The 14,841-nt window shown below is 43.5% G+C and overlaps 1 protein-coding gene and 1 long non-coding RNA gene across 2 annotated transcripts in view; one reads left to right on the forward strand and one right to left on the reverse strand.

Moving 5' to 3' along the window:
- Positions 1-14,841, forward strand: part of NTF3 (neurotrophin 3) — a 55,532-nt gene that overhangs the window by 34,112 nt on the left and 6,579 nt on the right. The gene's annotated exons all lie outside the window — the stretch shown is intronic.
- The window catches only part of LOC113976196, a 40,307-nt gene that overhangs the window by 4,451 nt on the left and 21,015 nt on the right, over positions 1-14,841 (reverse strand). The gene's annotated exons all lie outside the window — the stretch shown is intronic.

Raw genomic sequence — 14,841 nt, forward strand, 5'->3', positions numbered from 1 at the left:
ACTATACAACACAAGGCTTTGCAGCAGCACATCTTTGTCCATGCTGTACAGGTAGACCTTGCCTGACAGCAACGTTCATTTTAAAACACGTGTAGATCTGGCCTGGGCCTACAGTGTGTTTGCTGGGTTGACTCTGTCAGGAAACAGCCACCAGAGGCAAAATCATGTATAGATGGGGCTATTTTCCACCAGCAAAGCACACTGGAAAAGGGAAAATCCATTTTTGCCAGGAGGGATTCAGAGAGCCTTCTGCCCATATAGTTGTGTCAAAGGCAAGAAGAAAAAATTGTTAAGGTTGCAAAAGATAATTGAGTCCAACTGGTAACCCAGTTCTGTTATGTTCACCATTAACCCATGTCCTCAAGTGCTATATCCAAATGATTTTGGACACTTCCAGGGATGACAACTCCACTACTTTCCTGTACAATCTGTTCCAATGCTTTACAATCCTTTCCATGAAGGAATTTTTCCTAACAGTGCAGTTCCTGACTGATCCTGGCATAAATCAGGGTGGTTTCGATACAGGCTCAGTTAAAATTTGAACTGGTGCAACTTTTCTATGTGATCCATTCTAAAACAATTTGTTTGATCTTTTTTCCTACCAGTAGAACAGACACAAGCTAAACTGATAGCAAGCAGATTAACCCACTGAAAAGATGTTGTGTCAGGGTTATAGTTTTGGATATTTGAAGAATGTGAATATTGGGAGAACAGAATCAGAAAGAGAGGGGGCCCTCCTTTTGTCATGTGTGCTTGGTTTGCACAAGTTTCATTTTATCAGCTGCACTGGAGTTTCCCCCAGTCCAAACTAGTGTTAGAGAAAGAGGTGAGGCACAGGGAACATCAAGAGTGAGAATTTTTGAATCAGTGAACTGAACAATCTGAACAATTTTTAGTGTGTACATTTCTTACACAGAAGACTAATGAGAAAGCATAAAGAAAAAAAAGCTTGTGAAGATGCTAAATGCAATTTATTCCAAGAAATCAGATCAAAGGAAGTATTTGAGCAGGAAAAACTTTACGTTGTATGGAAAGTATAAAAAAATACTTGGGAAGCCACTGTTAGCAAAACCAAATCCTCTTTGGCGTCTACTCCAGAGAACAGCAACCAGGAAAAAAAGAAGATAATAAGCTTCTGTGTTGCATTACTCTAAAAGTTCACTTGAATGAAAGCAAGTAGTATAATAACAAACTGAGTCAGGGAGCACTGTTCAATTAGAGGTAGAGTTTAAGGGAGTTTATAATAGCAACACTTACCAAAGAACAACTTGGTTGGGCTTATTGTTATGGAAAGGGGGAAAAAAAAAGTTGTGGTGAGTTAAATGACATTTACAACATAGGAGGGTCTGATCAAACTGGTCCAGATTAGTCCCCCATAGCAGTAAGACCTTAAAATTGGGTCAGGGGGAGGAAAGGAGAATTGTGTCTAAACTGTTTCATACAAAGGCTATGTGACATATGGAACATGTTACCCTAAAGGGTAACTAAAGCAAGGAGCGTGAATGTTTTCAAGAAAGAAAATGACAGGGAACTCCATAAGGAAATTTCTAACCATGGAAGCTTCAAAAGGAATACAATTCTTATTTATTTATGTATTTATTTGGGGGAGTCAGCCATTATCTGTGTTCTGAAGGGAAATAATGATAAACATTATTCATTTTTCTTTCCACCTTTCTATGCTGTTTGTAGGGTTTAGTTTGTTCTGTTTTCATTTGGCTGCAATTTTGCCTTCCCAGAACACAAAGGACAGGAGCAAATAACATTTTAAAGGCTATTTTTTTTTATGTTCAACATGTAATGTTTTAAAATCTTCATTCTTTATATTCTCTTTTGTTTTCACTAGGAGTTCTATAAGACTTCTCCCATACAAAACGGGCATTTTACCTTTTTTTTACCTGTCTGGAAAAAATTCACGTCCTGGAAATGTTCTCATGGTTTAGTCTGTCTTGAATTAGACACCAGAAGGCAATCACCAGAACAAGTCATGAGGCAATAAGGTCACTTTGAAGCCTTCTCTTCTCCAGGCTAAACAATCCCAATTCTCTCAGCCTTTCCTCGCAGTAGAGGTGCTCCATCCCTCTGATCATCTTGATGGACTCCTCTGGACTCCTCCCAAAGGTCAATGTCCTTCCTGTCCTTCTGTTAATCCAGAACTTTTATTTCAAATCTCTAACCAAATATCTTATTTTAGTATTAAAATTTCTCTTCAGTTAGAAACAAATAAAGGACAATTGATAGATCATATATTGTCTTTATCCTGTGCATAAAACTCTATTTTTCACTGCCAAGTTAGGAAGAATGCAGGAAAATTACTATATGTTTTTGTGCAGTGATACTTGCATTTTAAGGCATTTCTTTCATTAGAATGCAGACAAACCAGTCCCCTTTCTTGCAGTAATGCTATTTTTTTTTCCTTTCACATAGCTGTAGACCATGTGAACCAGCAAAACAGACCACTTCAAGCTTTACAGTGGAGGCTGAGCATTTTCCCCAAATTTAAGGAGAAGGAAAGAATTTGGAGAAATGCTGATCTTAGTTTTAACTTGTTGATAGAGCATAGAAAAGAGAAAAAGAAGATAAATTGGGTTTACTACCATGTTCAGAATTTTCTATATGTTTTCTAAGTGCTTTTGTTCGAGATCTGCCATGGAAGGTCTTCCAAACACAAAGTCACATTTTCTCCAGGTAAATCTGAAGTAGCACCACTCAAGTCTACGGAGTTATTTTTTAAGTCTGTACGAACAACTTTTAATCAGAAGACACACCATTGTTTCTTAAATTCCTCCGGTTTATTTGGAATCATGTTGATGGTGAGCATTAACACCGGACCCATTCCCTATTGGATTTCCTCAGAACAACTTACCAGGACTGATTTTAGCTTAGTAGAAAATCGAGCCAGCTCAGACTCTATGCCAGATTATGACCTCAGTTACATGCAACTCAGTCCACAGTCGCCTGCTTTCTGCGTGACCAAGAGCAGAATTTGGCCTCGAGCTTTGATTTTTAAGAGTTGCATATACACAACTGTCTCCAAGCATAATATCATTTAATAGTTTAAAACGGGAATAAATGTTCCTAGTAATTTTCCTTAATTTCTAGCAGTCCAAAAATATGTGTCTTATCTTTTCTAGATAACTCTAGCAAAGTATTTTGCCTGTAAATATGATTTCTGCACATGCACTTGAGTTCCACAGTCCAAATGGTCTGAATCCTCCAGGCTTGACCTGCCAGGTTCTATTCTGCTATCCATTCACCTGTATCCTAATCAAAGCTATACTGAAAGTTTGAATTCACAAACTGTACCCCCCTTATGTGTGCTGACAAGAAAGATGTCTTCATGGCATGGTCAAGGAAGAAGCTTCTAAGGATTGAAGTGTTTCCAACCCAGAGATGCTGGTTTAGGTTGAGATGATGGGAGCACAGGTCAGAAAAGAGGCGTATGTGAGGGGTTTTGTTTTTTCCTGGGAGGGCACAGGAGATATTTCCTGAATATGTGTAAGCTTCCCACCAGAGCCAGCCACAGGAAAAGTTGCCTACCCTTGAAAAAGCCCTTTACTCCTGCATATAGCTCAGCAAAGCTCTTTGTGTTCCCACTGTCAGAAAGGCCTGAGAACTTTCTATCCCCTTTACATGCAGTTATCCCAAGATGTTGACTGACCTCTCACCTTGAGTAAAGAGTTTCCCCATATGTTTGCCTCCCCAAAGTTCCTAAGGATGTGATTGCTTTGTTTTGTTTGTGCAATGGGCTCCCTTCCATATTTTCTAGCAACAGACCGAGAGCAGGTTAGGAAGAGGCTGGTCTTTCACAGGTTTCAGGGAACATGTTCCCTCGTTTTCCAGCACTGGTAACATCCTGTCTCATTTTAACATGGGTCTTTACTTGGGAATCTATACTGAATGCACTTGCTGGGTTAAAGTCACCACAGGTTGCCAGTGCTGGCACTCAGACAGGAATATAAGAGAGAGGAAGGGAGGGAATGAGGAAGGAGTGTCCCTCCCTCTCCCCCAGCTTTGCTCCCAGGACTGTTAAAGTTAATACAGCTCTGCCTGCAGCAAGAGGAGCAGGGACTGCTCACCCAATACTCCCTGCTGAGAGGAAGTGGGTGGAGAGGGGATGCTGAGATGACAGAAGTGCAGAGAGCCCAGGCTTCACCCCACTCCGCTTCCTTGCTAGCCAAAGGAGCTGGCTGGGAGCATGGGAGAGAAAACTGCTCCATGAAAAAAAAAAAATTAAAAAAAAGAAATAAAAAAAAAAAATAAGGATGAAGTAATTGACTTTTGTAGCAGAGCAAAGGGAGTGCATGTGGTGGTGGAGGGAAGATAGGGAGGAACTGTGACTGACTCACAATATATTCTGTGCTCTGCTCCTGGGGAGATGCAGCTGTGCATCTCCCCTCGTATAGGCTGCACTGTAAAGTTACACCATCGTCCAAAGTAAGCATCCCTAATTCTCCTACTTCCTGAAGCACAACAGTCTTTGGCTCCTTTTTAATCAGGGATTTCTACTGTGCAAATTGAAGTCTAGGACCAGGCTTTTCCTAAGTGCAGAATTAAAAATCCCTCCCTTGATTGTTTTGTTGGTTCCTGGGGAAAACTACTGAACTGTTACAGCTGATTTACATTGGCCTGATCCTTTTTTAAAGCTCATTCCAAGTTATTCTTAATTCCTCAAGGCACCTGAGATCTTCTGCATGAGCCAGCCATGGACACCTTTGGCAATGTTTTCCACATCCTTTTTCCTCCCTTTGCTTGCTTCCCAGTCACTTTTGACTTTGCTAGAGTAAGGACTGCTTCCTTTCCTTACCACTTCAATAGGAAGAAATATTGCATGGAATTACTTTTGGCTTTGGCCAGCTGACTCAGTGGACTTTGGTTGAGGCCAGCAGAGCTTGGGGAAAAACCTGAAGGAAGAGGTTAGTCCAGGGTGTAGAACTAACCACAGCCTACACCTCAAGAGAGGAAAGTCTGAATGCCCACTCTCCAATTGTCTTCCCACATGACCTTGGCCTCCCATAATCTAGGAAAAGTCACACAACATGCCTGGGCTTTAGTTTCTAAACCGTAAAACAGCAGCAAAAGCACTTGGTCACCAAAGCCACTCTTAGTTATGAAGAAAAGCTGCTGTGCCTGCAGCAAGGCTGCCAGCAGCCTCTTCTTACCCTCTGTTAGCAAGGGGGTTGAACTAGATGATCTTTAAGGCCCCTTCTTACCCAAACCATTCTATGAGTCTGTGATTCTGTGAATTTTGTGGTGGTTAGACGTCAGTAGGATTCTTTCATGACACCAACTAAGTGTGCATACAACAAGAGGTGAACAGAAGTCTGTTAAAAAAATTAGTTTCCATTCCTTGTTCCCATACCCTGAGAGTTAGTTTAATCCTGACCTTCTATAATTTTTTTCATAACCAGAATTTCTTCAGGAAGAAGAAATTTTCTAAAAAGACATACTAATTATTGACTGTATGAGGAGAGGCAAGGCCAGCTGCTGTGCACCTCATTTGCCTCCCTCACATGCCCAGTTAAAACCTTGCTTTTCTATGAAATATCTGGAGATCGTATGCTTGGTGAGAGAAAGCATGTGTTAAAGTATTCCCAGTTCTAAAATTCCCCTTTCAAAGATTTTTTGGTAAGGGGGAGGGGGAAGGCATTGTGTATCAACAGCAAAATGGCATCTAGATTAAAAGATAAGGATAAAGCAAAACCCAAGGCAGTTTTCAGATGAGCTTTGGACCTGGCAGAGGGGCAGAGCTTGCATTAGCACAACAGGAGAACACAGAGATCATTCTTTGACTTCAGAAATGCTTCTAGAGACCCTAATTTGTCTGCAAATTAGCAGATTTTGGATGCAATTTAGCAAAGCATTCAACCATGAGCTGAATGTGTGAGCAATCTACATTGCATGAGGGCAACACACAAATTTAAAAATCATACACTGCTAGCCTGGGACCAGAATAATCTCCCCACCCCTTGAGCATTAACCCCTAAATATAGTCAAACTCACAGCAAAGTGTTAACTGAGAGTTAAAATTGGAAAACTTCCATGTCTCGAGGAGAACTGCATACTGGAAATTTTATCCATATGCACATTGATGAACTAGGGGACTCACAAGCAAAGTTGCACTTCAGGCAGATTTTTACAAGCAAAAAAAATGCAGAGTAGCCCGATTTACCAGAACAGTCTTTACCCTCAGGACAGGTCTACATGTAAACAATTTGCTATAAAGTTATGCCAATTAGAAGAATGACTTTTTTCTCTAAATGAGCAATGGCTTTTTGAAAGATTCAGACACAATGGGAAAAAACACAAGCCTTTCATGGGCACACATTGTATTCGTGAGCTCTTCTCCATAAGAAGGATTTGGGGGTCTCCCTGTGCAGCTGGGAGCAGTTCTGGGAGGGCCTTCATGATTTCACAGTATAAAAGTGAGAAGGGTTTTTGGTAGAGGTGATCTCTCCTCTTAGCCAGCTTACTTAGCTGGTCAGAATAGAAAAACTTTTACTTATACAAGCTCTTTTTGAAGTCTTACATCTTTTGCAAGGAAGCAAACTTTTCCCCTTTTCCCCCCAAAGCACTTGCCTGTATTTTATCAGAAATACAGGACTCCCATTTCTCTGAGAATAACTTTAAAAACCTAATTTTAAGTTGGTTGTGAGCAAGCTACTGCACCTGTGCAAAGGGCACAGAAAAGATACTAATTATACAAAGAAATTCTAATTTCTCATGTGGCCCTGATGCAAACAATTCAGTTGCATGCTGCATGTATGATAAAATAAGGATCAACTGTTTGTGTTCACATTGTCATTCCCCCACAGCCCTCACTGTGCAAAAAGCTTTGTCCAATTTGTGCTGAATTCAGTGAGTTCCTGTTGGGGGTTTTAACGTATATGGATCAGGCCTAGAGTCCTCTGCTAGAGAACGCTGCATCAGATACTTTGCACCTGCAAACCTAACAAGAATTTTTTTATTTGGAGGTTCGTGAACCTTTGAGGAACAGGGAGAGACCATTCAGAAAGCAGACTTTGATTCATGAAGTGGCCACGGATGTATTTCTGTGTGGCTTCAGAGAAACCCGGAGTCATGGGCTTTTGAAAAGCAAACACAGGTGCAGTTTTGGATGAAATGAAGCGTATCTTCCCCACCAAGCCTCTTGTGTCACAGCTTGTCTCAATCCCAGTCCCACGGAGCACACATGGCATGAGGAGGCACAGCAAGGCTCACACAGAGTCAGTGACTGGGGCAAACTCTTGAGGAGCAAAGCTGTTCCTTCTAAGCAAATGTAAAAATCTGACTGGGCCTTGTAAGAGGTGGTGCTGCCCTCACTCCATCCCCCTGTGTCCTGGGTAGTGGTGAGGCCACACCTCAAATCCAATGTCCTTCACTGCAAGAAGGACATTGAGGGGCTGGAGCGTGTCCAGAGAAGGGAGCAGAGCTGAGGACGGGGCTGGAGCACAAGTCCTATGAGGATTAGCTGAGGGAGCTGGGGGGCTCAACCTGGAGGAAAGGAGACTCAGGGGAGACCTTATTGCTCTCTACAACTCCCTAACAGGAGGTTGTAGCCAGGTGGGGATCAGGCTCTGCTCCCAGGGAACAAGGGACAGGGCAAGAGGAAATGGCCTCAAATTGTGCCAGAGGAGGTTCAGGTTGGACATCAGGAAGAATTTCTTCACTGAGAGGATTGTCAGGCATTGGAAGGGGCTGCCCAGGGAGGTGGTGGAGTCCCCATCTCTGGAGGTGTTCAAGAAGCAACTGGATGAGGCACTCAGTGATCTGGTTTAGTTGACAAGGTGGTGATCAGTCAGGGCTGGACTCGATGATCTTGGTGATCTTTTCCAACCTTAATGGTTCTGTGATTCCACACTCTCAATGCCAACATTTGTATTCAAGGGTCACAGCAGAGCTGTCAGAAAACCAAATGAATCTTTTTTTTTTTTTTTTGGTCTCAGGTTAACTTCAGGATTTATTTTAATTCTAACTGAACAAAAGCTTATTTCATTTTTAACTAGCATCCTCTATTACAGTATTTCTGTTTCCTCATGGGTTGGAGTCCTGTCTGTACCCATAAACTGGGATTAGGTATGCAAGATTTTTCACAATGAGAGTAACATTTTTGAAGTTGGACTCCTTGCTTTTTTCTCTTCGCTTTCTTGATTTCACTGTTTTCTTTACTTCATAAATGAAAACAGAAATAGAAGGTATTAAAAAAGATGGAAGAGGAAGTTTTCAGCTTCTGAACCAAAACAAAGTAGAAAGCTTTTGCTCTCCATGCAAAATCTTGCAAAACAATGATATATTGAAATTGAAAGTTTTAAGTTGTCCCTTTGAGATTCCTAATATCAGAAAAACTAACAAATAGCAGTTTAAAACTCTCTCTTTTATTTTTTTCTGTAATTTTTTTTTCCAACAAAATGAATTGGCCGGTGGGAATATAAATGCAAAAACATTCCAGACCATCCTACATCACATGGTCTCCAGGAGGCTGGCCTTTCACAGCCTAAGGAGAGGGACAAAATTCTAATCATCTGAGAGATATTTCCCTTTCTCCTCCTGCTACCTAAACAGGCAAAACCCACCTCTGGCATTTACAAACAAAACAGTGAGGACACTCTGTTATAAGGCCAGGCTTGAACCCCTCAGAATTGTGGGAGGTGAAAGAAGTGAGTTTCATCTGGGAGACTGCTCTCAACTTTAATTATGGAAAACTTAAGCCCTCAATGGCCTGATTTTAATACAAAACAATTAATCTGCTCTGGTTGAGCCAAAGTAGGTCCAGGTTGACTTGAAAGGTTAATGGATCTTCAAACTGTTTCAAAAAAAGACTTAGATGGAGTTTCAGGGCTGCGACGAAACATGAAACCAGGCCTCTTTGGTGTGGCTTTGGGTTTGTTACAAACATCTTGCAGAGCTGGAAAACTGCTTTTGATGATCAGCCTAACTTCCCTTTCCTTAGCTTAATCCCAGTTTTCCTGATTGCACTCTTTTGCCCCACCCCAAAGTGAATGTTCTCTTTCACCAATGCTCATGCTTTCCAGATCTTTACTCTGGGTTTTTTCTCATGGCCTTTCTGTCAGCTCATAGCAGAGCCTTGCACCTTCACAGCAATTTCCTCAGAGGTCAGTTTTCCAACCTTTTCAGTCATTTTTGCTGTTCTTTCCTGATTTTCTTTTTGTATGACAATACCTTCCATCTTTCAAGCAGCTTTCCCAGTTTCACTCCTGTGCTACAAAAAGCGACAATTCCCTTTTAGCTCTGCAAAGAAATGCCTCAGTATTTGCCTTTATTAAATACTGTGCCTTTCCAAAGTTTTAGTTCGTTCCTGGGTCTAATCAGGTATTGCTCCTTTCTAAGTTTCTTTTCCCCTCTGTATATCACTGTTCAATACCAGCATTCCCACAGCACGCTAGCTTTTAATTTCTACTTCGACTTTCATTTTGCAATTTTCTGCCAATATTTTATATCTCCATCTCCCCAGCAGAGATTGTATTTCTCTTTGCTTACTGCTGTTTGCATCCCCTCCAAATTCAGCTGCAAATTTAATTTGTTTGCTGCTTGGCCCTGATGCTATTAACAAAGAGTAATGAAAAGATTAACTAACACACAGTATATCAGCTTAAATTATCTGCTACCATGATTTACTTTGGGCAGTTTTCAGAGCTACACAGTGAATAATATGCAGAAATACTTCAACTTTTGTGGAAATTGTTTGCTCAACCACAGCTTTATTTCTTTGGCATGACTAAGAAGATGGCTTTGTTTTTCATTTCCTTGCATTTCACTCTTGTCATTGATCAACCAAACTTCCATACAGCATTACAGGTGGACTTCCCTGACCAGTCAATGCAACATGAAAACCCCAACCTGTAGGACCTTACAAATATCATGTGACTTCTGTGTGTTCCAGTTTATGCCCTTTTAAAATGGGAGCAATAACATCCCTCCTATTTTGTCAGTATTAATCAAGATAAATGTTTATGGACTGTTGAAATATCAGTGATGTGAGACTCATAGAATTGTTTAGGTTGGAAGGGACCTTAAAGACCATCTCGTTCAACCCCCTGCCATGGGCAAGGACACCTTCCACTATCCCAGGTTGCTCAGAGCCCCATCCAACCTGGCCTTGGACACTCCCAGGGATGGGGCAGCCACAGCTTCTCTGGGCAACCTGTACCAGGGCCTCACCACCCTCACAGGGAAGAATTTCTTTCTAATATCCGATCTAACACTAATGTCTGTCAGTTTGAAGCCATTCCCCCTTGTCCTGTCACTCCAGGCCCTTGGAAATAGTCTCTTCCCATCTTCGTTCTAGGCTCCCTTCAGTTCCTGGAAGGCCACAATTAGGTCCCCCCAAAGCCTTCTCTTCTCCAGGCTGAACAATCCCAACTCTCTCAGCCTTTCCTCACAGCAGAGCTGCTCCAGTCTCCTTACCAACTTCACAGTGTCCTCTGGACTTGCTCCAACACCTCCATGTCCTTGCTGTGCTGGGTCCCCAGAGCTGGAGGCAGCACTGCAGGGGGGTCTCCCCAGAGCAGAGGGGCAGAAAGGCAGAATCCCCCCCTCCCCTGCTGCCCACGCTGCTTTGGGTGCAGCCCAGGGCACGGGGGCTTTCTGAGTGCCAGCAAACAAGGCCAGGGCAGGTCCAGCCTCTCACCCACCAGCACCCCCAAGCCCTTCTCCCCATGGCTGCTCTCCAGCTTTTCACCCCCTAGAATGGTAAAAGTACCCAGAGGATGATTTACACTGTGTACGTTTATGGAAATATATTTGTTAAGATGTCTTGTTACTCTCAAAACAGACGTGCAGCACACAGGGTATCCTACTGCACTGCTATTGTGCCTTGTGTGGAGAGAAGAAATCCTTACTTTTGCTGTCTCAGTAGGGGAACAACAGGCAGTTCTTGGAGTGAAAAACCAAAGGATGCCAGGATATATATCTAGGGTGATAAAACCCCAACGTCATTGCACAGGATTTCTTACTTTGCAGATATAGAAAGTAATGAAAAGAGATTTAGACTTGACCAAACTCTTCCAACAAATCAGAGAATCTGGGATCCCAGCCTTCAAACTTCTTCTTCTGACCTTCACAATACACAGAGTAATCAGTAGACTGGTTAATGCAAAATCATATCACGGCAGTCGGGGCAGAGACAGATAGGTGTAAATATGTAAACACATCACATAAATGTCAGTGAGGAAAGGAATTAAACCAGAGAAGAACCTCATTGTGACTGAGGAACTTCTGTAGCTTATTATACAGCTGGGGATGGAGCTTATATGGCTGACATTATACCAGACATTATTCATGGCTGAGCCCCTCGGTGGGATGGGGGGAGGATGCTGGGGAGTGTCAAATGCCTCCAGGGAGGTCTTAAGTGCCCTGAACACCACCCGATGTCGGTGGTGGGGGAGGGAGGTGCAGGGCCAAAACCTAACAGAATTAACTGTGCACAAGGTGTGAGAAGCAGCTGCTGTTCCAAACGGTGAGGTAAGCACTGAGGAACTGCTCCTGACCTTTCTCTTGGAAAAGGGCAGGTATGTGTAAGGCAACCACATCTTCATCCCCGAAAAGATATAGATATATTTGTGGTGGAAAGATCAAAGGTAGGCACATATGCCGTTGCAATCACCTGTGTGAATTAATAGATGTTGCTGTGACTCTACACAGCTCATTTACCTGCTCCAAGAACAGATTGCTCCTGGCAGCAGATGTATTATCACAAAAGTGTCCCTCAGGAAGATGTCACCAGTTGGGAAAGCTTTTCTCAATGACAAGTAGGGTCATGGACACAATTATCACAATGGTAATCATAGATAGCATTGTGGATTGGTTCAAAGTGCAGATGAGTTTTTCGTGCTGGAGTGAACAGCTGTCCTGCGGTGTTTTGCTCTGCCAGTCATTTAAAGAGGAAAAGGAAATGTCAGTAACTCAGTAGGCTGAACTCCATTTCCATGAGTGATTAGGTATATACCAGTCACTGGAGGCTGTTTGGGCTTAGTGTCTTTTTTGAAAATGGCCTTGAGTAAAGCACGATTAAAGGCAATTGACCTGCTGCAGAAATGAAGAAACTTTGGTGGTCTCCCCCAGTTGGAGTGTGCAGCCACTCTCCCCTGCCCATCTGCAAGAAGAATGAATTAGTTTCAAATTCCTTCTCTCTAACTACAGTTGGGTTGGCACCCAGGATGGGAGGGTTAACACTCAGGGCTGCCATAACTCAGTCCCACTAGATTTTGTTTCTGAATTCTTTGGCTTCTTAGAGGGTCTGGCTTTTGTGGAAGCTTCAGCTTCAATCCGTATGTGTTGAAATTTCTGTATCCTGAGAAGTGGAAATGTTCAGGAGGGTCATAGTGTCTGTAGGGACATTCAGCACTCTGCAGCAATCTACCTCAATAAATCCTTCTACAGGCACATGTTGTGCAAATAGTCAGTTACTACTCTGAAATACAGTGCAAACTTTCATATGCAATCATTTCATATTCCCATCTTTTTGAACATTGAGAACATTTTCTTGTTCTGTACCTTTTGCGTTTTCCTCTAAGCACAAAGCAGGAGGGCTGCATTTCTTCTCAACATAGTTATTAGGAAGAGAGAATCAATTGGGCTTTCCACTACTTGAGGGTTTGGGAAAGCAGTGCTTAGCAAGCAATGAGTTTAATTACAGTCGTGTAATTAAATTAATCACACTTGGTAAAAGCCTGAAAAAGCTGTCAGTCACCACAAATGATCATTAGTTGCTTGGTCTGAAGAACAGAAGCTGCTCCTAAATTTTTTAGAAAGTAGCAAATGCTTCAAGCTGACTTACACAAATCGTGTGGGGTAGTAGACTTCAGGCTGCTCAGGGGATTGGTAAGTAAGGTCCCCCGGGAAAATGCTTTTGCAGGTGCTGGAGTCCATCAGCGCTGGCCACTTTTCAAACATCACCTCCTAAGGGCACAGGAGCAGGCAATTCCCAAATGTTGAAAGTCAAGCAGGTGAGGCAGAAGGCTGGCTTGGCTGAACAGGGATCTTCTCTTGGAAACAAGGCAAAAAAAGGAAGATGTATGCCCAGTGGAAGCAAGGTCAAGTGACACAGGAAGAATTCAGAGATGCTGCTTGCTGCCGTAGGGAGAAAATTTGTGTGCCCAAAGCTCGACTGGAGTTGAAGCTGCCAGAAACGTGGGGGACAATAAAAAGAGTTTTCTCAAATATTTAATGGCAATAGGCAGCATAGAAATATCCTTGGCCTGTTACAGGATGGGATGGTCACCTTACAAACAGGGACAGACAAGGCAGAAGTGTTTAATACTTTCTTTGCTTCAGTCTTCAACATGGATGACAGACCAAGGGGGTCTCAGTGCCCTTGACTGCGAGAATGATCAACTCCCAGTCAATCCTGAAATTGTGTGGGATCTGCTGCTCCAGCTGAGCAGCAAATCTATGGGGCCTGATGGGATTTATCCAAGAATCCTGAAAGAGCTGCTGATGTCATTGCAAAACCTCTTTCGATGATTTTTGATTAGTCTTGGGAATCCAAAGAGGTCCCAGCTGACTGGAAGCTGGCAAACATCGCCCTGAAGGGCAAAGAAGCAGGACCTCGGAAACTACAGGCCTGTCAATCTCAGTTAAGTGCCTGGTAAAGTTATGGAGAGGATTACTCTGGGAAGTACTGAAAAACACCTGGAAGATAACTCAGTCATTGGTCACAGCCAGCACGGCTTCACGAGGGGAAAGTTCTGCTGATCAAACCTGATTTTCTTTTAGGACAAGGTGACCCACCTGGTTGATCAGGGGAAGCCAGCTGATGTGATCTTTCTGGATTTCAGTAAAGCTTTGGATACTGTCTCTCCCAGGATCCTTCTGGACAAAATGTCCATTCCACAGCTGGATAAACTCATCATGTGGTGGGTGAGCAATAGGCTCATGAGTCCTGTACAGAGGGTGACAGTGACTGGGGTGGCATCAGATGAGGGATCTTCACTAATGGGGTTCCACAGAGCTCCATCGTAGGCCCAGTGCTCTTCAACATCCTCATAAATGACTTAGACCCTGGACTGGAAGGGACACTGAGCAAGTTTGCAGATGATACAAAACTGGGAGGAGCTGTTGTGTCCCTCAAAAGCAGGGAGACCCTGCGGAGAGACCCTGATAAATCAGAGTGCTGGGCAATCACCAACCATTTGAAGTTCAACAAGGGGAAGTGATGGATTCTGCACCTGGGATGGGACAACCCCGGATGTACAGACAGATTGGGGAATGTGATGTTGGAGAGCAGTGCTGGGAAAGGGCCCTGGGGGTCCTCATCAGTGGCCAGTTGGACATGAGTCAGCAGTGCCCTGGCAGCCAGGAGGGCCAACCCTGTCCTGGGGGGCATCAGGCACAGCATCACCAGCCGGGCCAGGGAGGGGATTGTCCTGCTCTGCTCTGACCTGGAGTGGCCTCACCCGCAATATTGGGGCAGTTTTGGGCACTGCAATATCAGAAAGATATGAAGCCATTAGAGAGTGTCCAAAAGAGGCTGTGAAGATGATGAAGGGCTCTGAGGGAAAGTCGTGTGAGGACACTGAGGGCACTTGGTGTGTTCAGCTGGAGAAGAAGAGACTGAGAGGAGACCTCACTGCAGCTACAACTTCCTCGGGAGGGGAAGAGGAGGGGCAGGCACTGAGCTCTGCTCTGTGGGGACCAGGGACAGGACACATGCAATGGCCTGGAGCTGTGTCAGGGGAGGTTCAGGTTGAATATTAGAAAAAGGTTCTTCCCCCAGAGGGTGGTTGGGCACTGAACAGGCTCCCCAGGGCAGTGGACACAGCACCAAGGCTGCCAGAGCTCAAGAAGTGTTTGGATGATGGTCCTGGGGATGGTCCCATGCAGAGT

The sequence above is a fragment of the Neopelma chrysocephalum genome, unplaced genomic scaffold, assembly GCF_003984885.1.
Source record: "Neopelma chrysocephalum unplaced genomic scaffold, ASM398488v2 Primary Assembly neopelma1_149, whole genome shotgun sequence".
Classification (NCBI taxonomy): Eukaryota; Metazoa; Chordata; class Aves; order Passeriformes; family Pipridae; genus Neopelma; species Neopelma chrysocephalum.